The sequence below is a fragment of the Anomaloglossus baeobatrachus genome, chromosome 5 (assembly GCF_048569485.1).
Source record: "Anomaloglossus baeobatrachus isolate aAnoBae1 chromosome 5, aAnoBae1.hap1, whole genome shotgun sequence".
Taxonomy (NCBI): Eukaryota; Metazoa; Chordata; class Amphibia; order Anura; family Aromobatidae; genus Anomaloglossus; species Anomaloglossus baeobatrachus.
In genome coordinates this window covers 293,390,896-293,404,510 of record NC_134357.1, presented here as the reverse complement: position 1 = coordinate 293,404,510, position 13,615 = coordinate 293,390,896, and positions in this window count along the sequence as shown.

The window sequence follows — 13,615 nt, the reverse complement described above, 5'->3', positions numbered from 1 at the left end:
GCCACCTGGTGGAAAACAACGGAGTTAGCATTTTTATCTTGAAAACGGAACGAGATAGAGAAAAAAAGTGAATTACAAATTGTAGGGCATCATCAATTCAATACGAATCGACACCTTGCATACAGAAATGCTATGATTAGAATGTGTAAAACTCACAAGGCTGTGGATGTGAAGCGATACCTCATGGAGACCTTCCTACAAGTCATTGGATATGGTGGCTGTGCGGAGTGGCCTCCACGCTCACCTGACCTCATTGGACTTCTTTCTGTGAGGTCACATCAAACAGCAGGTGTATGCGACCCCTACAAAGATTCAATGAAAATATGGAGGACCTAATTACATCATTATTTAATGCTGAGATGATGAACTTTAATGAACTTGTGATTGTTCACTTTAGAAAATTGTCAACTTTTACAATGCTTAAAAAACTAACATCACATCTTGACCGAAAATAGCACGTTTTTCAAAGTTTTGCACCCCGGCATATGATCATGTGGTGCCCTGGACTAGCCAGGTCGTCACAGGTAACATACATATGTGACGCCCTGGCAAAGCCAGGTTGTCACAGAAAGAGTTTTAGAAAACGTACCTCCCGATGTGGGAAGATGTATGATTGTAATGTGTTGATTTTTCCAGTTTTAATAAATGTTGGTGGCCAGACGGCCCGAGGACGGGCCGTGTTTTACCAAGGGGGTGTGTGACGCCCTGGCAAAGCCAGGTTGTCACAGAAAGAGTTAATCCTCCTTGGTAATCTGATCTCACACCGGAGCAGCAGGACAAACCACATCCCCCAGGGTAGGAAAAAAGCAGAGCAGAGTGGAGGGGCTGGAGCAGAGTGTTTGGAGAGATAGAGAGAAGAGAAGCCTGGAGTTGTAGCTCCCAGGCTGAAAGGGAAGCGTGCTCCGAGAGGGCCGGGACTGGCCGTAGTGAGGAAGGGGCCAGAGGTAGCCGGGCAGGGTAGTGGCCCCCCGGTACCTGGGTGACCCGGATCGCTACAGGGGAGTGGATTCCCCGTTCCCGGCTGAGGAGAAAGAGGAAGAGAGTGGAGAGAAAGGCACCTGGCTGCAGGGAAAGAACAGGAGCTGCTGCACCGTGTGTGGGACACTAACACCCCCGTACCGAAGGCTGCGGACACCGGCAATTCCTAGTTTACCAGTGACTCCGTGTGAATTACTTGTGAGTACACCCGTGCCCTTGGGCACCGCACCGCAGCACTGCGCCCTGCTCCCTGCTTACCCCATCACCGGGCCCCGGGACAACCAACCCCCTACCCACGGAGGGGCGAAATAACATCTAGCTGCTCCATATCATCACTCCCGGGATCCCCGTCCAGAGCAGCAGCGGTGGTGTCCACAATCACCACAACCGTGGGTGGCGTCACGGACAATATAAATCTCCCTTACCAAATCCCCTTTTACTGTGGAGCCTGGGATCACAGACCGGGTCACGCTACCGTGATACCCACAGGAGTGACCCCGTGGCCCGGATCTGAGTACCCCCTGGTCCCCGGGCGACACATTTGGCGTCACGAACAGGATCGAACCCATCCAGTTACCTGGAGGAAGTGCGCCTTGTTCTGGACTGTCAGCGGTGTTCCGCTGCAAAAATTTTGAAAGTCGCCATCTTTGCCGCCATTTTGGGCGCGAAAATCTCCCGCCCAGCGCCTTCTTTCCCAAGCGGTGGGCGCGAAAAAGAGGCTCCGCCCCCTGAGAACGCGGGCGGAAGTGAAGCTCCGGAGGACCGGAAGCGAAAGGAAAACTTTAAAAGTTGCTAGAAGGACTGCTCCCGAGTACCAAGGGGGAGCAGGGGGAAGGAACCGCAGTTTATGTGACCAGGACTGTAAAGGCAGGGACGCCAGGACTTTGCCTAATTCAGTTTCTGGACAAGCAGTAGCCGCAACCCCGATGACATCTTCCCCGGCTCCGGCAGTCCGCCCGGCCGCCACGGTGATGACGTCGGCTCCGGCAGTCCGCCCGACCGCAACGGAGGTGGCACCCGATTGGAAGTCTGCTCCAGATGTGGCGCCAGCCGCTCCCAGGTACCCCGTCACGGCTGTGGAGCAGCTGGAGTGCACCTGCAGAGAGGAGGAGCAGGCCAGTGAGAGATGGAGCCCTCGGCAGTTAGCGAGGCCGGTTGTAGCTGGCGCCGAGGGCATCCAAGTGGGCCTGGCTTCTGAGCAGGAGGCAGAGCACGGAACCCGTGCCCCGTACTGGGAGTGGCGGCAGCGGCAGTGGTTGTGGAGCATGGACGGCTACCCACAAGTTAAAAAGTTGACTGTTTTATGGACTGTCACCCCTGTTGAACGCCCTCAAGTTCAGGAGGAGGCCATCTGCTCCGCAGGTGTGGGGTGGCAGAACGGTTTAAAGTTTTAGAAAACGTACCTCCCGATGTGGGAAGATGTATGATTGTAATGTGTTGATTTTTCCAGTTTTAATAAATGTTGGTGGCCAGACGGCCCGAGGACGGGCCGTGTTTTACCAAGGGGGTGTGTGACGCCCTGGCAAAGCCAGGTTGTCACAGAAAGAGTTAATCCTCCTTGGTAATCTGATCTCACACCGGTGCAGCAGGACAAACCACATCCCCCAGGGTAGGAAAAAAGCAGAGCAGAGGGGAGGGGCTGGAGCAGAGTGTTTGGAGAGACAGAGAGAAGAGAAGCCTGGAGTTGTAGCTCCCAGGCTGAAAGTGAAGCGTGCTCCGAGAGGGCCGGGACTGGCCGTAGTGAGGAAGGGGCCAGAGGTAGCCGGGCAGGGTAGTGGCCCCCCGGTACCTGGGTGACCCGGATCGCTACAGGGGAGTGGATTCCCCGTTCCCGGCTGAGGAGAAAGAGGAAGAGAGTGGAGAGAAAGGCACCTGGCTGCAGGGAAAGAACAGGAGCTGCTGCACCGTGTGTGGGACACTAACACCCCCGTACCGAAGGCTGCGGACACCGGCAATTCCTAGTTTACTAGTGACTCCGTGTGAATTACTTGTGAGTACATCCGTGCCCTTGGGCACCGCACCGCAGCACTGCGCCCTGCTCCCTGCTTACCCCATCACCGGGCCCCGGGACAACCAACCCCCTACCCACGGAGGGGCGAAATAACATCTAGCTGCTCCATATCATCACTCCCGGGATCCCCGTCCAGAGCAGCGGTGGTGTCCACAATCACCACAACCGTGGGTGGCGTCACGGACAATATAAATCTCCCTTACCAAATCCCCTTTTACTGTGGAGCCTGGGATCACAGACCGGGTCACGCTACCGTGATACCCACAGGAGTGACCCCGTGGCCCGGATCTGAGTACCCCCTGGTCCCCGGGCGACACACATACACCCCCACCCCCACTAGACAGTAACATTAGCCAAACATAAAATCCTTGTTGCCTCCCTCCAGTGTCTGTTGTCCACACCAGGTAGGGCAGAGCCAAGCGGTTGGCCCCACCCACCGAGGAGTTCACAGGCCTGGAGGCGGGAAAAGTGACAGTTGAGTTCAGGAGGTTGAAGGGAGAGGAGTAAAGTGGAGAGTGTCTGGGTTTGTGGCCCAGGCACTGACAACAAGGTTGGCAGACGGTGGTGGCCATCTGCAGGAGTGGTGAATCAACGCGGAACCGTAGGACCGGGGTCGGGCGTCGGCCCGCCGGTACCGATAGGGGAGCGAAGTGAAGCCAGCACACACAGGCAGGGCCATCGGACCCCGACTAGGCTTGGAGTCGCCGTCAACAGTCAAATCCGAGTGTGACAGGAAACTCAGGGGTTTCCTAACAGCTAAAGACCCGTTAAAAGGCAACCGTCCGCACCGTGAGGGTATACAGCTACCGCCTAAGGCTAGAGACCCAAGGGCCAGCGCCTGCGGGCAAACGGGCTCCTCCGGCATCCATACACCGGGGAGCGGACTACCGTTGGGGATCCATCGTAGTCAAACAAGTGCACAAAGGTGCAGGGAAAGACAACCGTCATCACCTGTCCGGGGAGAGACACTGCAGCCGGCTGCGGGACCCGTCCATCCAGCCGTTTGGTTTACCGAGGACTTTGTGCATCTCTTACTGAGTGAGTACACCCGTGCCATCCGGCACCGCGCCACGCTGTCCCTGCAACCCTGCACTTCACCCACCCTGCCTCCCCGTCACACCACTGGGCCCCGGGACCACCGACCCCTACCCACGGAGGGGGAAAACAACATCCCAGCTGCTCCCTAACATTGCTCCCGGGATCCCAGTCACCAGCAGCGGTGGTGCCCATCTTCACCACAACCCATGGGTGGCGTCACGGACTAAATCCCCCAAAACCAACCACCCTTTTCACTCACGGGCGAGGAGCGCTGCTCGAGTCCCCGGATCCGGCCCACCGCTCGAGCCACCGAGCAGCAGCCGCAGCAGCGCCAGACCCGAGTGTTAGCGAGCGCAGCGGTGGCGTCCTCCCCGCCCGCGACAATCAGATGTGGGTATGACTTGTATATAACCATCCTGTATCCACACTTACTGGATGGCTGCAGGGTGCGGGGGAAGGAGCGCGTGGTACTTGATGTAACTCCGGTACCACTCGCAGTTACGGGCTTTTCTCTGCGCTGACTCTAGATACCAGACCCGCTATAGTTATGTTAATTTGAGCTCCGCATAGAGCCGATGCTGGGAGCACCTCAATCACGTGTCTGCTCTCAGCAGCTATGCGGACACTGACAGCTTGGGGCCCCTGTGCAAGAATTGTACCTTGGCCCCCCCTTGTTGCGGATGCCTGCCCAGCTTCATGCCCCGAGGTGTACACCAATAAGGAGGGAAGATGATGAGGACAGTAGTAGGATGCATGTTGTGACGCCACCTGTGGTATGCGGTCAGGGATTCAGCTGTCGCTGACCTCCGGAGCGGATGGTAGTAGCAGCGAGAGAAAGTATCACTCTCCACAGGTGGAGTGGGCCCCGGGGAGGATGATGAGGGGAGTAGCCATGACGTTTGAGAGTTGAGGCGCGGGGCTGGTAATCAACAGTCAGAGTCCGTGTCTGCAGTTCCTGGTGTCTTTATGTCGCGGGCGGAGGAGGGGACGCTGCGCTCTCCCACTGCTCGGGTCCAGCTCGCTGCTGCTGCTGCTCGGTGGTGGCTCGAGCGGTTTGCGCTCCTCGCCCGTGAGTGAAAAGGGGATTTGATATTGGGGATTTATTGTCCGTGACACCACCCACGGTTGTGGTGATTGTGTGGACACCACCGCTGCTCTAGATGGGGCTCCCGGGGACGGTGACCGGGATCAGCTTGGTTGTTATTCCTCCCCTCCGTGGGTAGGGGGTTGTTTTGTCCCGGGGCCCGGTGATGAGGGTAGGGATAGTTGGTGCAGGCGGGTTACGGGGCCTGGCGAGGTGCAGGGTCGCGGGGGCAGCGCTGTGCCTTTTGGCACGGTGGTACTCACTCAGCCTGAGACGATGACACAGTTCTCGGTAAAACACACGGCTGGAAAGACGGTTCCCACGGACGGCTGCTGTTGCTTTTCCCCGGTAGGTAACGGTGACTGTCTCTTCCCTGCACCTAAGTACTGTGATGGTAGCGGTGGATTCCCACCGGTAACCCGCTCCCCGGCTTAGATATGGGCCGGAGGAGCCCCTCTTTGCCCGCAGGCGCTGGCCCTGGGAAACTGGTGCCTTGGCGGTGGCGGTGTCTCCCCTTCACGGTTGGACGGTTGCCTTCAATCGGGACTTAGTTGTTTAGAGACCCGGAGGTCCCCTTCACTGACGGATTTGGCAAATTCACGGCGACTCCAAGCCTTGCCGGGATCCGAAAGGCCCCTGCCAATGGTGCTGGCTTCTCCTTGTGTACCGGTCCGGTACCGCCGGGCCACCACCCGTCCGCGGTCCTTTCGGCAACTCCGATCAGCCTCCACTGCAGACGGTCACTGCCGTCTGCTAACCTTGCTGTCTTGGTCCGGGGCACACACCCGGACCAACTTCAGGCTTCTCACTGTCACTTCACCTCTTCACTCCGCTCCTCTACACTTAACTCCTCTCACTTCCTCTCTCCAAACTCATCTGCCTGTTTACCCCTCCTCCAGGACTGTGAACTCCTCGGTGGGTGGAGACCAACCGCCTGGCTCCACCCCCTGGTGTGGACATCAGCCCCTGGAGGAAGGCAACAAGGGTTTCTGGTCTAGCCTTGATGTGCCTAACCGGGGTGTAGGGTGTGGTGATGTCGTTACTTGTGTCCCCTGGCTTGTCCAGGGCGACACATTTACTCACTCTTTGCGCTGTGCCACTCACCCGGATAGTACTGGTCACCCGCTGTGATGGGTTTTCGTCGAACCCGAATCCCTTCAGAGGTCAGTTCGGTTTGGTGCTCAATGAGTCCCTTCCAGCTAGTGCCGTGTGTGTTGGATCCTCGTGTCTTAAAGATACTTGGAAACCCCAGTTCATCTCGAGAAGTACTCTTGCCCTTATTTGCAGGTACCGCGGCTCCGCAATGGGACCTGGTCCAGTCCAAGGCCCGGATCCTCTCTGGTACTGTGCTTTCAGGCTCTTTGTGGGCAGGGAAGCTTGAAACCTCCTTGTCCTGGAGATTCTGGAAAACCAACATGGACAATGATCTTCCCTAGGGTCCTGTACCCTGAGTGTGGCACCGGTTCCAAGGGAGCATCTAATCTCACACCTCGGCAATCACAAGAACTCCTGTCCCACCGGAGCACCGGTAAGACACCTCTGCTCCTTTCCTGTCCTGCTGGAGGACTCCTCTACTGTTGTGTTGGCTCCTAACTCCCCCTGAGTGGCTGCCCCTCCCTGGGTCCCTGTCACTAGTGGGTGGTGCCCCCCATGTTTGAAGGCTACCCTTAAGATCATAGCAGTGTGAACACTGCTTTAGGCCCCTTTCACACGTCAGTGATTCTGGTACGTTTGTGCTTTTTTTTAAACGTACCAGAATCACTGACATACGCAGACCCATTATAATGAATGGGTCTGCTCACACATCAGTGATTTGCCACTGCACGTGTCTCCGTGGGGCGTACCCGCGTGTGCGTGATTGCCACATGGAGACATGTCCATTTTTTTCTGGCATCACTGATGTCCCACGGACCACGCAGTGGTGTGGTCCGTGAAACACGTGCCAGAAAAAAACGTGCTTTTAAAATAAAAATCATTTTTACTCACCCGGCTTCAGCGGCGCTCTCTGCAGCCCGTGCAGCCTGCTGCTTCTGAGCCGGCTCCTTACTGTCGTCCATATTCATGATGCACGACACAGCCGACCCGGAAGCAGCTGCTGCGGGGGTCAGCGCCGGCCGGATGCTGCACCGCGGGAGCGATCAGCACCATGGAGAGCGGGAGCGCGCACAGGTGAGTTGATTTCTAAGTGCAATCACGGGCCACGGAGAACGGAGCCCGGATTGCACTTAGACAAGCCACGTGTGCCGTGATTCACGACACACGGAGGGACATGTGCGTGTTTTACATGCCAGTGAAAAACGTCAGTGTTTTTCACTGACGTGTGAAACGGGCCTTAGAGACAAAAAAAAAGCAACATGTCATATACTGAAGCTACATAAAGAGAAACGTCCAGCTGCTACGACTATGAATGAATGAACAGTATAGAGCACCTGCTAAATGTTACTGCCAAATGGGTGTGGCTTGGGATATGGCTAAGGGCATGGTTAAAATTTGCCATGGTACATAACTTGTTCCTCTTTATGTTCTTCAAGAGTTGGGAAGTACAGCGCTACATACTGCACTATTATTCCTGTCGAAACTGATGGGATCTGCTATGGAGGATCAAACACAGATGTGAACATGGATTTATCCGGAGGAAGCTGCACATCGAGTTATATGGAGTAAAGGGGCCAGAACCAGCCGAGCGTGCACCGAATGGTCTTGCATACTGTCTTCTCCGAACCGTCCAGACAAATCTCCTAAGGACTGAGGAGCTGGTACATGAGACCTCAGTGTATCTGATTGATGAAGAAGCACACTTAATAATATTGATGTTACACCTCAAAGCTGTAGATGCGCTTGCCGCGGGCGGAGGAGGGGACGCCGCGCTCTCCCACTGCTGCTCGGGTCCGGCTGCCGCGGCTGCTGCGACCTGCTGCTGCTCGGTGGCTCGAGCGGTGGGCCGGATCCCGGGGACTCTAGCGGCGCTCCTCGCCCGTGAGTGAAAGGGGGTTGTTTTTGGGTGTGGGGGTTGTTTATAGTCCGTGACGCCACCCACGGTTGTGGTGATTTGTAGCACCACCGCTGCTCGATATGGGGATCCCGGGAGTGGTGATGCGGAGCAGCCAGGTGTTGTGTTGCCCCTCCGTGGGTAGGGGTTGGTGATCCCGGGGCCCAGTGATGGTGAGGGAGGTGCAGGGCCTGGTGGGCGCAGGAACGCGGGGGCAGCGCTGTGCCTTGCGGCACTGTGGTACTCACTCAGCCTGAGACGTTGACACAGTTTTACGGTAAACCACACGGCTGGAAAGACTGTTCCCACGGACGGCTGCTTTTGCTCTCCCAGTAGGTAACTGTGATGTCCCTTTGACCTGCACCTTATGTTTCTATGTTGGTAGCGATGGGTTCCCACCGGTAACCCGCTCCCCGGCTTGGATATGGGCCGGAGGAGCCCTACTTTGCCCGCAGGCGCTGGCCCTGAGAAACTGGTGCCCTGGCGGTGGCGGTGTTTCTCCTCAATGGTTGGACTGTTGCCTTCAGTCGGGACTTGGTTGTTGGGGGATCCACGTCCCCTTCACTGATGGATTCGGCAAATTATGGCGACTCCTAGCCTTGCCGGGGTCCGAGAGGCCCCTGCCCTGGTGCTGACTGTCCTTTGTATACTGCTCCAGACTGCCGGGCCACTACCCGTCCGTGGTCCTTCCAGCAACCTCCAAGCAGTCCCCCTCCAGACGATCACCGTTGTTGCTGACCTTGCTGACACTGTCCTGCACTTAGCCGGACTAACTTCAGGTCATTCTACGCTCACTTTTGCTCCTTTTCTTCTTTGCTCCACTACTACTTCACTTTCACTTCACTTAGTCTCTCTACCACTCCACTGTTTACTCCTTCTTCACTCTAGCTCGTCCCTGAGCTGACTACTGGTTTCTTCCCGCCTCCAGGGCTGTGTACTCCTCGGTGGGCGGAGCCAACCGCCTGGCCCACCCCCTGGTGTGAACATCAGCCCCTGGAGGAAGGCAACAAGGATTTGAGTAGCTTTGGTGTTCCTAACTGGGATGTAGGGTGTGGTGGTGTGATGACCTGTGACCCCTGGCTTGCCCAGGGCGTCACATTCCCCCTTAGCAAAATGCAGACCGTCCGCAGGCTGCCCGTCCAACACCAGTTTTATTTTCTGTAAAGTATAAAAAGTAAACGGTAACATTTTAATGCATAACATCATATCCCACAACGGGAGGCACATTTCTTAAACGTTACTAAACGGTTTTACGGGTACGGTTTCCGCTCTCTCCCACCCAAGCAACCTGGCCCTGATGCTGCCCCTAAAGCCCAGGCAGCACCCCTTGACCCACAGTCCAGCACACGTTACCCGAGCGGGATCTGTCCTTCCCCTCCAGAGGGTAGCCACCGGTTCCTGTGGTGGCTGGGCCCCAGCCTGCTCTGCTGGGGGCCCTCCCTCCAACCTGCCTCTCCGGAGGCGGCAATGTGGAAACGGTACAGTAAAACAACTTATTTACAAGCCACTTAACGTTTGTGGTTGCCCTGCAAGTTCATGGGCTTGTCCATGGATAGTTCCCATGCAAACTTTTTAAACGGTCCCCACGGGGACAACGGTGCCGGCTCCGGCCGGTTCAATCACAAGGAATCAGGTGAAGTACTCGGTAATCATTTTTCATTTTCAACTTTTTCAAACTTTCAACAAACACAAAGGTGGTCCCAACGGGGACTGGACAACGGTGCTCCTCTGCCCTACTCCGATTCTTCTGCTTCATCCGAGGGAGGGGGTGCAGGACTCACTCTGCTCTCCTGGCTGCCCCGCAGTTTGACATCTAGGGCAAACCACCCCCTCTCTCCGCAGTGTCGGGTGTACTGAACAATGTCTCCCGGCAATAGGTTGCGGCCGGGATGCTCCTCAGGCAGGTGGGCATTCACATCCCGCCGGGCTACAAACACTTCGGCCTCCAGGCCCGGTTCATAGATAAACTCGTAGCCCCGGCGGACATCAAACCGCCTCACCTGCCCCTCGTACAGCGGACCCCGGACACGGAACGTGGCCTGGCGGAGATTCTCCTTCTCCCTGATAGCTCGGGCCACCAGCTCGGCCTTCTTCCTCTCTCTATCTCTCCGATCTCCAGGCCCAGCGGTACCGGCTCCCTGTCCCAATACGGTGCTGCTGCGAGCTCCGGCGCACGGGTCGGGCCCCGCGGGACATCCTGGACGTTGCCCACTGTCAGGAATCTGGGCGGCGTGTCCCGCGGTGTCTTGGCCTTGGGCGCTGCCTTACAGCAACAACCCGGCGCTACCTCAGCCGAGGTGTGGGGGATGGGCACAGGGGCTTTCCGCGGCTTGGCCTTCGGCTCGGAACGGGTCATCGGCTCCGGCTCGGGGAACTTTTCAGGGGCTGCCTCCGGTGCAGACTTCGGGGCCTTCCATGGCAACACCTCTGGCTTGCTACGGGCTCCGGCTACAGCTCGGCCCGCCGGCGCGGGCATGCTGGGTATCGCTACCGGTTGCGGTGGCAGCGGGCCTAGTGGCGGGGTCACGGCCTCCGAGACGGGTGGCGAAGGAGGCAGCGGAGGGAGAGGGCTTGGACCGGGTCCCTCAGCCGCAGCGGCCGGTCCCTCGGGGACATAGGGGCGTGGGTCACTCACCCTCCCTTCCTCCGCCTCCTCCTCGCGTCTCCGCACGGTGGCTATAACGTCCGCCATGTCGGTCTCCCACTCCTCCAAGAGGAGCTGCATCTTGACCTGCAGCCTTAGGTGGAGCTGCGCGGTCCGGATTTCCACCCACGCTGCGGTTCCCGGCGCGGGGGCCACGGTGTTTCGGGACGGCATCCACATGGTGACTTCTTCTTCCAGGAACGGAGTGACTGCAGGGTCCTGGCGTCCCTGCTTTTATAGCTGCTTTCACATGCAGCCAGCCGCCATCGCGTCCCCCTTAGCTTCTTTCCGGCCACTCCTCTATTGGGGCGGAGTTTTGGCCTTCGCGCCTCTGCTACTCGAGAAGACGCTCGAGCGGGAACTTTTCGCGCCAAAGATGGCGACTTCTGGAAATTTTCAGCCGGATACCTCCGGTGGTCACAAGGCACACCTCTACCCAACGGCAGAGCGGTAAGATCCTGTTCGTGACGCCAAGTTGTCGCGGGCGGAGGAGGGGACGCCGCGCTCTCCCACTGCTGCTCGGGTCCGGCTGCCGCGGCTGCTGCGGCCTGCTGCTGCTCGGTGGCTCGAGCGGTGGGCCAGATCCCGGGGACTCTAGCGGCGCTCCTCGCCCGTGAGTGAAAGGGGGTTGTTTTTGGGTGTGGGGGTTGTTTATAGTCCGTGACGCCACCCACGGTTGTGGTGATTTGTAGCACCACCGCTGCTCGATATGGGGATCCCGGGAGTGGTGATGCGGAGCAGCCAGGTGTTGTGTTGCCCCTCCGTGGGTAGGGGTTGGTGATCCCGGGGCCCAGTGATGGTGAGGGAGGTGCAGGGCCTGGTGGGCGCAGGAACGCGGGGGCAGCGCTGTGCCTTGCGGCACTGTGGTACTCACTCAGCCTGAGACGTTGACACAGTTTTACGGTAAAATAAAGCAGGAGAGAAGCAAAGTCCTGCACCACCGCAGATTACCTGCAATATCGCTTGCGGTACCGCCTGTGCCTGTGCTGGGGTGGAGAGCCTGGAGGGTCCGACAATCCAAGAGCGGGGTGCTGGTCATAAGGCAAAGTCCATAGATGAAGCGTGAGAGTAGAAAGAGACCGCACTCAATCCGCTGTGAAGGATTTCTTTATTCAAACACGTGCAGATTGGAGGGCTGGAGACACACTGTGAGCTGGCTCCTCAAGAATGGACGACAGCTGTTTCGCCCAAATTGGGCTTCCACAGGTGGACCTGTAGAAAGCCACAATGCCAGTCACTCAAGGGTTAATAGTATGGAACCCTGAGAGGGACTTTCTAGCCAATAAAGCATCAGTAAAAACAGCTATAGTAACTATGACAACTGTGCTGATGTCATAAACCAACACATCTATGTCATGGAAGATTCTGGAACAAAAGAGCATACGGCAGTAGGAGGCGCCATACTTGGATGTGTCTGGAGACCTGGGGCTTCATCACTCCAAGGGAGGAAGAGGACATTGACCTAGCCAGCCAGATCAGCCAAACCGCCTAGCCAGCCAGATCAGCCATACCGCCTAGCCAGCCAGATCAGCCAAACCGCCTAGCCAGCCAGATCAGCCATACCGCCTAGCCAGCCAGATCAGCCATACCGCCTAGCCAGCCAGATCAGCCATACCGCCTAGCCAGCCAGATCAGCCAAACCGCCTAACCAGCCAGATCAGCCATACCGCCTAGCCAGCCAGATCAGCCATACCGCCTAGGCAGCCAGATCAGCCCAACTAACCCTAGCGATCAATGGGGTGACAGATGTTGCAGCCAGATCTCCCTCACGTCCGGTAGTAGCCGCCTTCACACTTATGTGTATGGACTGGAGAGGCCGCATTAGACTTTCTCCATTCGGTGCTTGCACAGGGCACCTGCTTTGACCTTCATTACTGTGTTTTCTATTGATGTAACTGTGTAACCTGTGACTATGTGATGTCACTGCTATCATATCTATAGTGGATGGAGATTAGATCTCACTGTACATATGATACAATATACAAATTCTGATACTATTTGCTGTTATGTGTTGGCATTAACCTCCTAAGCCCAAGGGAAGGGCCGTCCTCCAGCCATGGTTCCCTAGAGGTTTCCTCCACAGGGGGTTTTCCTCTCCTGAGCGCTGAAGGATGATTCTTCGTGAGTCGGAGGTTTGCCATTTTCAGTGTCTTTTGCATAGTAATTGGCTGATTCTAAATTTCAGACACTGAATGAAATAATGATAATGTGATTGGTAATAAAATTCGGTTTATTTATCATCCAATAAAAGTGTTCTGTGCGTTTCTTTCACAATCTTGGGTTGGAGGGATTTTCTTGGGAATCAGGATCCAATACTTATGACCAAGCCATGAAGCCAGATGTACAGTCAAAGCGCCTTTTCCCTGCGCTGGAAGATCGGAGTATAGATCAGAAGCATTACTGTATAAGTAGCACAAGCTGACGCTCATCGTGTGACACACATAATGGGGGGATTTATGAATAGTGTTGAAAGGTGTAGGGATGTATTAATATGCAAAGATGGTGAATTGTGCCACATTTCTCCACGTGTAACAAGATAAACTTGGAAAAACTTGTTTGTGAGGTTGGAAACATTTCAATTCAGAACAAAGTAATGTTTAAGTCTGCAGGAAGAGGAGCCATTTGCTCCTTTTTCTCTACTGGCCAGAGGATTCTTTGCCTCGTGACAGGACAATGACATTACTAAACAGTGAAGTAACAAGAGTCCAAAATTTAGACATGGCCCCTCAACTGCATGCTGATTAGATGTATGAGCCCCTTGTAGTGTTATAAATGCTACAAAAACATACATTTGCCCAATGTAATATTGTCTCCTTCCTACTATAGTTTCCCCAATCCTGATACCTTTATTTAATAATGTTCCCCATCTGA